The sequence below is a fragment of the Microcebus murinus genome, chromosome 4 (genome assembly GCF_040939455.1).
Source record: "Microcebus murinus isolate Inina chromosome 4, M.murinus_Inina_mat1.0, whole genome shotgun sequence".
NCBI lineage: Eukaryota > Metazoa > Chordata > Mammalia > Primates > Cheirogaleidae > Microcebus > Microcebus murinus.
In genome coordinates, this window is record NC_134107.1 from 26,718,595 (window position 1) to 26,732,870 (window position 14,276).

The following is a 14,276-nucleotide window of genomic DNA, read 5'->3' on the forward strand; positions in this document are numbered from 1 at the left end:
TCTAGAGAAGTAATCATGAGACCAATATTTATTATAAGGTAATATATAAACTATTGTTTATAACCATAATTACAGTAATAAAATTGTTTCTTCTTAAAACCTGCAACAGTAAACATTTGCTTTGTCTTATGGTCTGAGATGGAGAAAAATAAGAACTAATTTGTATACTTTTTATATTCAGGATTTATATTCTACACTGTCCATTTAGCACTCTGGGTTTCATGTAGAAACAGTAAGGAAAGATAGAATAGGAGAATGTTTACAATGAAGAAAGAAATGCTTTCTGGAGAAGTGGATCTTCAACATGCTCGGATAATGAGGCACTTGGAAAAGTTATGTTATGATCTAAAGTAACTAAATGGAATTTTTTGATAACATACATTTTTGATTACATCTTAAAACATGGGAAAAATTTTACTACAATGAAACATTACTGGGCAATTTTAAAATTCTCTAATATCACAGCTCTGTGAGCAAAAGTCCACAAAAAAAAAAAAGTGAACTAAGTAGGCATAAGCAACTTTATCTGAGTTCTTCCAGTAACATTTTTTGCCACACATTATCTGTTAATGCCCCAGATGTTTAACAACAATAAAATTCAAAAGTATATAGTTAAACAATATAAACTTAAGTCAATATTATCAGTTTCTCTTCCCTTTCTACAAAATGGGAACACTGACCTAGTTTTATTGTGGCTGGAGAATACAGTCCTGTTTGTCAACCCTCAGTGTTCCTTTGGAGCATAGCTTCTGAATCACCACACACAAATTAGAAAGCATGGGAGAAGCCCTACTTAAGTAAGATAGGCTTATGTGATTTTAATTGCAACACTTTAAAAAAAGACATAGAGGTGATATTTTCCCATGGGTATAATAAGAATCAACGGCAAGATTCTGCCAAGAAAGCTAATTGGACTTAGACTACATTAACAGTAAAATTATCTTTAAAGCAAAAGACGTGACATGTCTTCCTGCTCTGAAATGGAAAGGCAACACCTAGATTACTGGATTCAAGTCAGAATGTAGAACATTAACTTGGCTAGAAATAAACAATAGACTTTTAGGATTTTACTACTGATATCACAATCAGCAACCACATTCAGTAATTCTTTTCTACACTCTGATAATCAAGATACCCAACTCCAACAAACTACCTTTGACCCTGGCATTTATCCAGAAGAAAAAGGAGGGAAAATAAAAGAGAATAAGGCAGAAAAGATGAACACAATAAAACACAAACGTGTTATTTAGTGGCTGAGGAACTGACTGAATATAAGGAAACCTATCATCTAGATATACAGAGTTTATTATGGTAGCTGCTAGCCACAGGCAGTAGTCGAACACTTGAAATATAGCTAGTCTGAATTGAGAGGAGTTATAAGTGTAAAATACACATAAGTTTTGTACTTTGGGTTAGTGTGAAAAAAAGAGTGCAAATTTTTTTTCTAATTTTTATATTTATTACATGTTGAAATGATAATATTTGGGTATTTTGAGTTTAGTAAGATATATTATAATTAATTTTACTGTTCTTTTTTAATAATTTTATAATGTAGCTACTAAAAATTTTAGAATATATATGTACCTTACTTTATATTTCTACTGGAAAATATTATTCTAGACTAGGAGTCAGCAAACTTTTTTGTAAAGAGCTAGATGTTAAATATTTCAAGTTTTATCACAACTACTCATCTCTGCCATTGTAGTCTGTTAGCAACCATAGGCAATATGAAAACAAATTCATGTGGCTATGTTCCAATAAAACTTTATTTAGAGACACTAAAATTTGTATTTTTTGAATTACTTAATTCATTTTAATTGACAAAAATTATAGATGTTATTGTATACAATGTGATGTTTTGAAACATATTTACATTGTGAAATGGCTAAATTCGGCTGATTAACACATTCATTACCTCACACATTATTTTTTTGTGGTGAGAACATAAAATCTACTTTGTTGGCAAACTTTAAGAATATAGTACATTGTCATTAAGTATAGTCACCATGTTGTGCAAAATATTTTTTGAACTTATTTTTCCTGCCTAATTGAAGTTTTGTATCCTTTGATAAATATCTCCCCAACCACCCTCTCCCCTAGCCATTCTACTTTTCACTTCTATAAGTTCAACTTTTTTAGATTCTACATATAAGTGAGATAATGAGAAGATTATTTGTCTTTCTATGCCTAGCTCATTTCACTTAATGTAATATCCTCCAGGTTCATCCATTTTGTCTCCAATAACAGTATTTCCTTCTTTTTTAAGGCTTAATTGTATTCCATTGTGCATATATGCCATGTTTTCATTATCTATACGTCCATTGATGAGCACTTTAGTTGATTGTATATCTTGGCTATTGTTAATAATGCTGCAATGAACATGGGAGTGTACATATTCCTCAACATACTGATTTTATTTCCTTTGGATATATACCCAGCAATGGGATTGCTGTATCATATGGTAGTCCTATTTTTAATTTTTTGAGGAACCTCCATATTTTTTTCCATAATGGCTGTACTAATTTACATTCCTACCAACAGTGTGCAAGGATTCTCTTTTCTCCTTCTCCACATCCTTTCTGACATTTGTTATATTTCATTTATTTTATAAGGGTCATTCTAATAGGCATGAGATGATATCTTAGTGTGGTTTTGATTTGAATTTCCCTGATGATTAGTGATGTTGAGTATTTTTTGTATACCTGTTGGCCGTTTGTAGGTTATCACGGTTTTTTTGTTTGTTTGTTTTAAATTTCAGTACATTACAGGGATATACACATTTTGGTTACATAATTAGCTTTTGTAAAGCTTGAGTCAAAATTATAAGTATGTCCTTCACCCAGACAGTGTGCACCACATCCATTAGGTGTAAATTTACCCATCCTCTCCTCTTCTTTCACCTGCTTGATTTCTCTTGAGTTTTACTTCCATATGTGCACATAAGTGTTGATCAATTAGTTCCAAATTAGTAGTAGTATTGAGTAGTTGTGGTATTTGTTTTTCCATTCTTGTGATATTTCACTTAGAAGGATGATCTCCAGTTCCATCCAAATTGTTACAAAAGATACTAGATGGCCATTTTTATGACTGAGTAGTACTTCATGGTATACATAGACCACATTTTATTAATCCACTCATGTATTGATAGGCACTTGGATTATTTTCACATCTTTGCAATTTTGAATTGTGCTGCTAATAAACATTTGAGTTCAAGTGTCTTTTTTATAAAATGCCTTTTTTTCTTTTGGGCAAATATCTAGTATTGGGATTGCTGGATCAAATGGTAGATCTACTTTTAGGTCTTTGAGGCATCTCTAGACAACTTTCCATGGAGATTGTACTCATTTGCAGTACCACCAGCAGTGTATAAGTGTTCCTTTCTCTCCACATCCTCGCCAGCATCTGTTGTTTTGAGATAAAGTCTCAGGCAAAGTCTCAGACTACAAAATCAATATATGCAAATTAATAGTTTTCATATAAACCAATAACAGTCAAACCGAGAATCAAATCAAAGATGCTATAACTTTCACAATAGCAACAAAGAAAATAAAATACCTAAGAATATATTTAACTAGGGAGGTGAAAGACCTCTATTGGTAGAGCTATGAAACACTGAAGAAAGACATTGTAGAGGATGAAAACAGATGGAAAAACACTATGCTCATGGATCAGCAGAATCAACATTATTAAAATGTCTATACTACCCAAAGTGATTTGTAGATTCAATGTAATCCCTCTTAAAATACCAACATTATTTTTCACAGACCTAGAAAAAAATAGTTCTATGCTTCATATGGAACCAGAAAGAATCCTGAATAGCTAGTGCAACCTTATATAATAAGAACAAATTGGGAGGCATTACTTTACTAGACTTCAAGCAATGCTACAAGACTATAGTAACCAAAACAGCATGGGACTGGCACAAAAACAGAGACATAAATCTTTGAATCAGAACAGAAAACACAGATATAAATCCATCCTCCTATTGCTATCTGATCTTTGACAGAGCAGACACAAATATACACTGGAGTAAAGAATCCCTATTCAATAAATGGTGCTGGGAAAATTGGTTAGGTACATGTAATAGACTGAAACAGGATCTACACCTCTCACTGCTCACAAAAGTTAATTTATGATGGATAACAGAGTTAAAACTAAGGCACGGCACTATAAGAATTCTAGAGTAAAATGCTGGAAAAACTCTTATAGATATCAGCCTCGGCAAAGAATTTATGAAGAAGAGCCAAAAAGCAACCACAGTAACAACAAAAATAAATAAATGAGACCTGATCAAATTAAAAAGCTCTGCACAACCAAGGAACTAATCAATAGAGTGAATAGACAACCTACAGAATGGGAGAAAATATTTGCATGCTATACATCCGATAAAGGGCTGATAACCAGAATCTACAAAGAAATCAAGTAAATCAGTAAGAAAAAACATCAAACAACCCATTAAAAGTGGGAAAAAGACATGAACAGAAACTTTTCAAATGAAGATAGACTAATGGCCAACAAACATATGAAAAAATGCTCAATGTTTCTAATCATCAGGAAACTACAAATCAAACCCATAATTAGATATCACTTAACTTCAGTGAGAATGGCTTTTATCAAAAAGTCCCCAAACAACAAATGTGTGTTTTTTTTTCTTTCTGAGAAATGCCTACTCAGATCATTTGCCCATTTTTAAAATCAGATTATTTGTTTTCTTGCTGTTGAGTTGTTTGAGTTCCTTGTATATTGTGGTTATTAACCCTTTATCAGATGCATGGCTTAAAAACATTTTCTCCCATTTCATAGATTGTCTTATCACTATGTTAATTTTTTCCTTTGCTGTGTAGAAGTTTTTCAGTTCGATGTAATCTCATTTGTCTATTTTAGTTTTTGTTGCCTCTGCTTTTGGGGTCATATCAAAAAAATCATTGCCCAATTTCATGAAACTTTTGTCCTATGTATTCTTCTAGTAGTTTTATAGTTTCAAGTGTTACATTTAAGTGTTTAACGTATTTTGAATTGATTTTTGTATATTATATGAGGTGAAGGTTTATTTTCATTCTGTATATTGATATTTAGTTTCCTTAACACCATTTATAAATGAGACTGTCCTACCCTCACTATGTGTTCTTGGCACCTTCATCAAAAATCCATTGACCATAAATGTGTGAATTTATTTTTAGGCTCTCTGTTCTGTTCCATTAGTCTATGGGTCTGTTTTTATACCAACCCTGTTTTGATTACTGTAGCTTTGTAGCATATTTGAAGTCAAGTAGTATGATGCCTCCAACTTTGTTCTTTTTGCTCAAGATTGCTTCGACTATTCAAGATCTCCTGTGGTTTAATGTAAATTTTATGATTGTTTTTCTATCTTTGTGAAAAATGTCATTGGAATGCTGATAGAAGTTGCTTTGAATCTGTAGCCCATTTTGGGTAGTGTGGACATTTTAAAAATATTAATTCTTCTGATCCATGAATATGTGATATCTTTCCATTTATTGGTCTCATCTTTGATTTTTATCAATGTTTTATAGTTTTCACGAACAGTGAAATTTAAATGTCATCAGTTTTCATGTGTCACAAAATATTTTTCTTTTGATTTGTTTTCAATGACTTGAAAATAAAAATGTTATTTTTAACACATAAAACAGACTATTTATGACCAGTAGTTTGCAAACCCTTGTTCTAGACCTTGTTCTGCATTTATTAACTTTAGTCCTTAGTAAAATGACTTAATCTATATTCTCTTCTAAAAACTATAATATTTATAGTTTCATTATAGAGGTCCCCCCCCACTTACAGTTTTAAGTGAGATAGCACGAAAATATCTTTACAACTGGTTAAAAAGAAAAGTTGCCCAAGGATAAAATAGATTGCTTCTAAAAGTAGTAGGTGTTTAAACACAGGGAAAATTCTAAGAAAGGTTTTTATAGGGGGAAATTAAACACTACATGTGTGGTTCAATTAAATGTATAATTTCCTTACAAACCCAAAAAACATGTTTTTGCTTTGTTATATGTTAACACAATTGAATTTGAAATGTTGTGAGGTGAAATTCAATAAAAAAGCTCAGAGTATAGCTTCTGACTTATAGAAATAATCAGTCTATTATATTGAAAATTATCAACTCATTAAAGAGCTTCAGCAGGAATCTTATATATGATTGATCACATTTCTTTCTAGGTTGGAAATAGAATACTATAGAGTTTTGACTCAAAGAAATGAGATTATGAGGAATAGGTTGGTATAATTCACCCCTTTAGTTCTCAATGCACTATTAATGAATTATCTGCAATCTATCTGAACACATAACCAGTGATTGGAAATAAGTTGGTAATTAATATTTTAAACTGTACTTTTAATAAATCCTCCCCCAAAGTTTTCGTTCTCTGTGCCAATTCCTTTCATGCTTTTCAGCTGAGTTATAACTTAGAATGTGTGATGCAATTACACAGAGTTTACATTTCTTTGGTTAATAAATGGGTCTCAATCACTAATGGATTCTTTATACTGATTGAATTTGTATGTTGAATTGGTTTAAATTGCCCAACCATATTTCAAGGTTAAATACAAAAGTATGCCAAGCTATTAATTTTGTGTTTCTGTTGTTGGTTTGAATGATGTAGGTAGTTGAAGCTAGAACAGGAGATGAAATTAATTTCTGCCATTGCCTTAGCCCAGCCTTTCTTTATGTGTAATATATCTATGACATTTGTCCTCATTCCAGGAGAAGATGAGGAAAACTCATCAGAATGAATGACCAGCCCTCATTAAACTGATGACTTTCAGGAAGATTTCCTTTGATTTCCATGCATTGAAACATTACCTCCCTGAAGAATGAGTTTAGCAATGAGAAATCCATAACTGAATGCACACCAACCTAAATCAATCAAATCAACCTAACTATTTCAAGGGCAAAACAGAGAAAAAATGGGAGCATCTTCCAGCTTCTGATAGTGAAATCAACATGTCTGAGCTATAGTTTGGCTTGTATGAGCAGCAAATATTTCCAGTAATATTTCCAATAGAGGCTTTTCTTTTTTCAAATCCACAGGTCATGCACATTTACAACTTTATTCTGTATATGAGGAAATGGGGGTAGTTTTTACTTTTTAGAACATAAAATCCAATCCTATGCAAATGTCCTTTGACTGTAAATTTCCTTCCTGTCTCTCCAGAGTGTAAAATTTCTATTGCTAACCAACCTTAATCTTTAAAGCTTTTATGAAAACTTAGGTAAAAGGTAGCACCAAGTGAACAAGCACCAAGGGAGTATGTGTAGCCTACATCCATCATCTTCAGTATATCTCTTATTACACATAAATTTGTTCTGGAGAGAGGGAGGAGCAGCTCACATTGATTTTCTTTGTCTGGGGATAGAACTTCAAAATTAGCCAATTACAGTATTTCATATTTCCTCGTTACTAGCCCAAGCATACAATAGTTGTCCAGTTAATGTTTATATTCCTGGTTGCATATAAATAAAAATTTTATGTAAACCTTTGTTTTCAATATATAATATTTTAAGAAAAAATATTTTTGCATTGCTTTGTGATTATAAAAATAACATGCACACTCCCTTTGGAAAATAATGAAATCGATAAACTAAAGACAAAAATCACTTACAGTTCTGTTATCCAGAAATGACTACAGTTTTTTTTTTAATATATTTTTTCCAGTCTTTTTTTCATGTTTTTACATTAATTTGTTCAATTCATATATACATAATAGCCAGTACATAATAGGCACCACACTATCATTTGAAGATATAATGGTGAATGACATCACCACTGTTTCATTCACAGAATTTATCATTTAGCCAGAGACAAACAGTTAAACTAATCAAAATGATGTATTTTGTACTTTGATAGAATGAGTCAGAATATAAAAGCCACCCATGAAAGGGAAAAAAAAAGCCCTGACTTGGGGGACAGCACAGAAGGATTTATAAAAGAAATATAATTTAAGCTTATGCCTAAGACTGAGCAGCATTTAGTCAGGTGAAGAAGGAGGAAGAAAATGGACAAGGATTGACCTTGAGAAAAGGCTCAGGTGAGAGTCTGGTGGATGTTCTAGGAAGTAAATAGCAGTTTTCTATAGTTTTAGAGAGTGAAGGAGATATTTGAAAAAAGTAGGACTAGGGCAGTTTACAGTGGCCATCCCCCAGTGATCTGTGGAAGTAATGTATATTAATTAGGCTACAGGAAGTAATACTATAAAAAGAGACACTATATACAGTTTTAAAAACAAATGGAAGTTTACTATTTTCTCATGTAAACATACAGAGAAAACTAAGTGGTCTACTGTGGGTAGGAAGCTCTGCTCTATCAAATCATCCAGAGACCACGTTCCTTCTTTCCTGTGGCTCACCATTCCCTACGGTGTTGCTCACGTGGTCACATAGTCTATGTTAGGTCACTTGCATAACATCTAGTTTCCAACCTGTAGGGAAAAAGAGAGGGAGTGGACAGCATACAATTGCCTTTTGAGAAAATGACATGAAATCATGTACATTCCTTTGTTAATAACTTGGTCACACAAACACTTTGGGAAATATTATCTCCAGCTGGGTGGACAAATGCTTCCAGCTTTTAACAAAAAAAAAAAAAAAAAGGAAGATATTCTGCCATTTGCCACAATATGGATGGACCCAAGGGACACTATGATAAGTGAAATAAGCCAGAAACTGAAAAATATTGCATCATTTCACTTGTATGTGAAATCTTTAAAAAAAAAAAGTTAGATATAAGATACAGAGAATAAAACAGTTATTACCAGGACAGAAGAAATGAGAAGATTCAGGTCAGAGAAAACAAAATAACAAATATGTAAGATGAACAAGTAGAAACATCTAATGAGGACTATAGTCAATAATCCTGTGATATATTCAGGATTTTTACTAAGTGAGTAGATTATAATTGGGTGAGGGGAGAGACATGGGTAACTATGTGAGATGATAGATGTGTTAATTTATTTCATTATACAAACCATTTTATCATATATGTGTATATATGTTATAAAATCCTGTTGTATAACTTAAATATGCACAATATACTTTTTTAAGAAAGAAAGAAAAATGGGAAAGTCTTTGCCTCACCATGATATGGAGTCCAAATTGTATTTTAAGGATAATGAGAGGCCACTGAAAATTTTAAACATGGAAATATTACTGTCAGATATGAATTTTAGAACTTACCCTTTGCTGTGAAGTGGAGGGAGAATTGGAGGCTAGCAGCAATAAAGAAAGGACTACCAGATGGGAGGCAGTTGCAAAAATTTGGGCAAGGGTTAATGATGTCATGGGCTAGGATACAGGCAGAGGAATTATGACAAGAGGACCAGCTCATTTAAAGGCAGAACTGCAGGACTATATGCATAGTTTAATATAGAGGGTGAGGGTAAAGGAGATTGAGAAGTCAAGACGTCTGTCTTAACAACTGGGTGGATGGTGCCATTCACTGATTATATGCATATACTTTGCACTATTTTAAAGATCATCACAAAATCTAGTGGCTTAAAATAACAACTCTTTATTTAGCTCTTTATTGTGTGGGTCAATTGGACAGGGCTCAACAGAGTTGTATCCTGCTGGTTTCAGCCAGAATCAGGCATCTTAGGCCATCTGTGGGTTAGCAAGAATTCTGGGAGTGACTGCTTGCAAACTTGGTGTGACAAGGGCACCTTAGCCACAATTCTCTCATCAGCCAGCAGGTTAACTTGTGCTTATTCACATGGTGCCAGCAGATTCCAAGAGCAGAAAGAGTAGAACTGCCCCTATGTACAAACAGTGCTCAAGTCTCTGCTTATGTCCTGCATGCTTTGGTCTCATAAAGCAGCATAAAGAAAGGCACAGGGCCATGCCTAGTCAGTGTAGGAGGGAGCCATGAAAATCTTGAAGGCCATTACTGGAAGAAATCAGTAATCCTGACATAGGAAGCTATGCACACAGTGTAGTGGAAAAATTGCACTGGACTCGAATTTTGGAGACAGGGAATGTACAGTTTCTTTTTGGGAACCAAGTCTGTATAATTTTGAGCATTATTTCACCTCTCTGGACTTAATTTTCTGCATCTGTAGAGACTGAGCCCAGCTGGCTGGAATATCCTTTTTTTCCTCTGAGATTTATGATGTTAATTGATTAGTATCGATTGGTAATATTTTGTTTCCAGTAGTACAAACAAAAGGCCATTTTGAAACTTAGACTGTCAGATGTGGTTTCTTTCAATAGGAAAGAGGGGAAAAAAAGAACTAGATAGCGAAATTCTTTATTTTTGGGTTTTTCTATTCTATTGATCTGTGATTTCACAATTTGGCATTGATTGTACAATTGTGATATGCTGCATTGTCCTTTCTTAGGTTGCTTAGTAACTTTTACTATAAATCTTTAACTAGCTAACTTGGTTCGTCTAAGGTGGGCATTTTAATCCCTGCATAATTATGATATCAGCTGCTGTGGAGATACATGCCACCATAGCCACTCAGCTTACTCTGTGTAGTATAGGTCAAGGAGCTATAACAGAATTATATGATATGACTTAAGAGCAATAAAGGACAATATAAATTATTTTATTTGAATTACTCATTTTATAGGAAAGAAAATATCACCCAAGGTATGTAAGCATATTGGTTAAGTCATAGGATGGGAAAGCCATTCAAATTATAACTCACACCTAAGTTTGAGTTTATCAAAAAATAATAAGCCTGGTTATGGCCATATTGTTTCTAAATGAAGAATAGAATAATTATCTGTAATAGGTAATAGGTTTGCATGAACACTTTCTGCCAAAGCCATGGTAAGCAGGCCAGAAGTCATGTGGTGGAGTGGAATTGGCCTTGTTATTATACATCTGCCACCTACTGGCCATTAGGACAAAGTACTCAATATCTTTGAAAAGCCTTTGTTTCTTTATATGTAAAATGAAAGGAAATATATTTTACTTCCAAAGATTTTCATGAGGATTAAATAAATTAACATATGAGAAACATCTGATAATAAACTCTGCCCATATTAGTTTCTCAAAAAATGTTAGTTCTTTCATTTCACCCTTTAATGTACACCAGCTCTCTGACTCATTGGAATGGTTTAGATTGATTATTGCCTTGGGGAGGATATGTGGAAATGAACAAACTATTGGTGTCTATTTTGATAAAAAAAAAGGCTTTATGCTCCCAATTTAACAATTGCCCAGGTGAATCCATATAACATTTTTAGATGCTATATGTATCTGCTGGGAAAATGAAAAGGTAGAGTATTGAACTGGGTCAGGGAGTGTGGATTCTGGTTCCATTTGGTTATGAGTAAACTTTGTGGTCATAGTCTCAGTTTTCACCTCCAAAATGGGAATAAAACCTATCTTCCTGGTCAACTTCACAGAGTTGTTATAGGGTCAAATACTTTGTTTTGAAAACAACAAATAACCAATTATTTACAAAAAAATGTGAACTTACTAAAATAGCTAGAATAAATACTTTTCAAGCAATCAGTGAATTATGTATGACACCAGCTTTTGCTTACATTGGCAAATGAAGACAAACATACATTGAAAACACATAATGAAATCCACTTTGCCATTCCAATCCCAAAAAAATAAGTCTCCTTCATTGCTGATGTACTTTCAAACTCTACTTCTTCTTAGTGTTTTCTTCTCAAATGATTATCTGAAGTTTCAGAAAATGATTGTAAGTCCTGTTAGCACCAAAACTCTAACACCTATTGTTTAATTGACTGTATTTTCTTCTCCTTCTACCTCTCTATCTACTTTTCCATATTTTCTTCAGGCCCCCTCTTCTATGTCTGAAGGCACAAAAGTTATAGCCATTTATTTCAGAAGAAATATGATATTTTGTTTATATATATTATATACAGATTAATACAGATACTAAATAAGAAAAATACACATACATACACAAACATATACATGGATATACTACACTAAAGGAAAATTGTTTTGGCTCAGTTCCTAATGAAGTATCAGATCTTGAATTTATACCACATCCTCACATACTGAAGGATATTTCACACCCTTTTTATTTCATTATTTTCCCCTTCCTGGCAGAAAATGTGTACGTGTATTGGACTATAGGGGGCAAAATACACCCATGTGGAATATTCCCCAGTCAGAAGAAATGAACTGTCAGACTTGCTTTAGATTTGATGAGCTACCGATTTGTGATAGTTTCATTTCGATTTCATTACTGGGCAACCAGAATGAATTGACAGAGAAAGCAATCAATGCATGATGCACCCATTGGAACCTCTAATACAAAATGTTGGCTGCTTCTGTCAACATGGCCAATTACCAAAGGTACTCAAAGGGTAAGTGATAGCAAAAATAAGTCCCATGGTTGCATGGACCACATCTTGCATATCCATTAGTGAACTCAGAGTAGATGCAGGATGACAGACTGCTTTGTCAATATAATATTTCAGGTGAATGTCTTCTCTGTACCATGTTCTCAAAGCAGATGTACATGTTTGTGGTAAGAAACTGTGAGAGAGAGAGAGAGAGAGAGAGAGAGAGAGAGAGAGAGAGAGAGATTGTATACTGATGCCAGGCCATAAGCAATTCATCAGGAAAAACTAATTCTTTTAAATAATTCAATCTAATCCTGTTCTCCATGTGGATTGATTCTTGTACTACAGCATGAAATTTAAAAATACAATACGGACTCAGACTTCTAGGATATTATTGGTTCATGCCTTGCAAACAGCAATCAGCCATTCATTTAAAAAATGTTTATCAAGCACTTACTATGTGCAGGCACTCCATGCTAAGTAATGGGGATATACAATTAAACAAGATAGACATGACATTTATCCTTATGGAATTTACAGTTTGATAAGGCAGAAAGAAAATTAAGAAATCTGAGCCACTCTAGTGTGGGGTAGGGAAAGTATAGGATGCTGTTGGAGCTCCTAACCCAGATTTTGAAATCAGTGAAGATTTTAGGAGGGAGTGACAACCAAATGAAAACCTAACCTATCAGTAGGAGTTAGCTAGAGAAACTGGGAAAGCACTGGTTAATCCTTGCAGTTAAAGCAACAGGAGTCAAAGCATGATGACAAGAAAACATGGAATGGTTTAACAAGATACAGGCATTCAGAATGTCTGGAGGTTCACCAGTGTTGGGTAGGGGAAGAATAGCAAGAAACGGAGCTGGAGAGGGAGGCAGAAGACACATCCCAAATGGTAATGAAGTTAGCATTTATCCAGGTAGTACTGAAGAGATGCTAAAGTTTTTGACTTGTGACAAGGCATGGTTGGATAAGTTATAGTAAAATCTAATAATTACTGTAAATATAGACACAGATACACGCATATATACTTTAAATGTATTTCAACTTTAAAATAAGGGAATATACAAGTGAAAGCAAACAAATAATTGGAGACCTTGATTAAATACTTACAGAAAATAGAACTTTTAATTGGGTTCTGGAAAGGAGATTCCCCTCTGCCTTTTGGGCACTGAATGATTTTGTAGCCTATGCAGTAGCCCATATCCCAGTGATGGAGAAACCTCTGCTCATGCCATGGATAGTTAGTTGGGTTTCCCAGGTGTCAATTACTCTGCTACATCCAAAGGAATTCCAATGAAAATAAGTACACTTTTCCCCTGTAGGTGCTTCGTCTCAACTATTGAGGAAGACATACCAATATGGTTCTATTCTCTGTGAGAATGTAGGTAAGTGGGATATATGCAACTGTAGACAACTCTATTAGAAATTATTTCTTGGAATAAATCTGAAGCAATTTTCTTGAGATTCCCACTACTGGTCTTAATTTTATCCTTTGTAGCTATATTTTTTGTTGAAAGGCTAGATAATCCATATGTCAGTTTTCTGTGTATTTGAAGTGATGAAATGCCCCTCCTGGGTATTTTCTTTTAGTCTTACAGACTAAACTGTCCCAATTCCTCCAGCTCTTTCATGTGACATGAAAGTTTGTGATAGTTTCATTTCACTTTCATTACTTGTGAAAAATTGGCAGAGGGAGGCATTAGCACATGATATTGCCATTGCAGATTCTAATGGAAACTGTTGGTGGATTCTGTTAACCCCCCTACTGCCCTGGCTGTTGGTTTCTGAACATACATCTGTTTTAGTGTATGATTCTAATTCAGAAATCTCACTCCTTAGAATGCTCCTTTAGGCTATAATTTCAATAAGGACAATAGCTATTTTCACCATTATGTTAATTGGAGGATTATGTAAGAGTTTAGAGGCAGCTTTCATGCACAAAGAGAATTGGCTTAGAAATTAATAATTTTTACAACAATCA

At 33.7% G+C, this 14,276-nt stretch overlaps 1 protein-coding gene across 5 annotated transcripts in view; it reads left to right on the forward strand.

Moving 5' to 3' along the window:
• Window positions 1-14,276, forward strand: part of LRRC4C (leucine rich repeat containing 4C) — a 1,172,848-nt gene that overhangs the window by 914,195 nt on the left and 244,377 nt on the right. The gene's annotated exons all lie outside the window — the stretch shown is intronic.